Source organism: Arachis duranensis, chromosome 2, assembly GCF_000817695.3.
Source record: "Arachis duranensis cultivar V14167 chromosome 2, aradu.V14167.gnm2.J7QH, whole genome shotgun sequence".
NCBI classification, from domain to species: Eukaryota; Viridiplantae; Streptophyta; class Magnoliopsida; order Fabales; family Fabaceae; genus Arachis; species Arachis duranensis.
In genome coordinates, this window is record NC_029773.3 from 81,677,116 (window position 1) to 81,678,536 (window position 1,421).

Here is a 1,421-nt window from a genome sequence, read left to right on the forward strand (position 1 = left end):
TATCGATAATTATATAATTATTGTTAAAATATTTTACTAAAAAAATATAAAATAATTAATATCTAATTGTTAATAAATATATTAACGATTATTTTTATTGTCGGCAAAACAAAATAATTAAATAGATTCGCTAAGCCATTTTTTTAATAGTGTACAAAGAAAAATAAATGGATATATGACTTATATGAGTATATCCGAAATTAAATAATGGTTCTAGTTTTTATGCTTCTGTATATATTCTAATTCTATTTTCTTTTAAAAAGAAAATGGATAGAATATGAATATATATCAAATGATGATAATGATATATAAAAATCATCACAAAAATCTAGCAGTTTGTTTGATTAAGTTTTTATATTTTGTTTATATTTTAAAATTTTAGAAAATAATTATAAAAATATTAATTTTTTTCATTTTTTTATAAAATTTTAAAAATAAAAACAGAAAACACCAACAATAAAAAATACATACCAATTGCAAACGCGCTCTTAAACCTTTCAGCAGAGACGATTATACATAAATTGCAAAGATCCTACTAAAAAATGGAGTTATTAGGATATCGAACTTGATTGAGTCTAATAGTATATACCAAATAAATTCTAGAAGAAATTAAATTAAAACATAATAAAAAACAATATCCCATAGAAATTCATTATTCTTAAATTACTAGGTAGCACGTAGCAGTATATAGTTTTATGGAGGTTTAATTATTCTATTAGTTTTTATAATTTTGCAAAATTTTTTAATTAAATTTTTGTATTTTTTTTAAATTGAGTTTTTATACTATTTTTTTTAGTTGAGTTTTTATATTTTTATTTTTTTATTTGAATTTTTGCATTAATTTTTTTTAATTGAGTCTTTATATAATTAAACTAATTATTACTGAGAAGAATCTAATTAAAAAAAGTTAATACAAAAATTCAATTAAAAAATATATAAAAATTTAATTAAAAATTTTATAAAATTATAACAACCAAACAGAATAATTAAACTTTTTATGGAAGTGTATGTTGGAGCTGGCTAGCATATTATCTTTCTTATGTGGGACAAGTGCATGCTTTTTTATGCCAATATATATGCTTTTTTATGCCAATACGCCTTTTTTCCCTCCTCTTCTGATATACTTATCTATAATTCGACTTGTGAAACTGTGACCATGAATCCATCATTATATTTTTCAACAAGGGCTTTTTCTTTTAATCCGTCTGTATATATGGCTAAAATTTAAAAGTTGAAACCAAGAAAATACGAAATTATTTACTACTCGACCAATTTGATACGGTGATGAATAGACGGGACATTTTACTAAATAGAGAAAAAAGAGTGAAAAAAGGGTCCCTATCCCATAAAAATTCATTACCATAATTTGTAGTTTAATTTGATATATTTAGTTAAATTATATTAAACTTTATTATAATTAT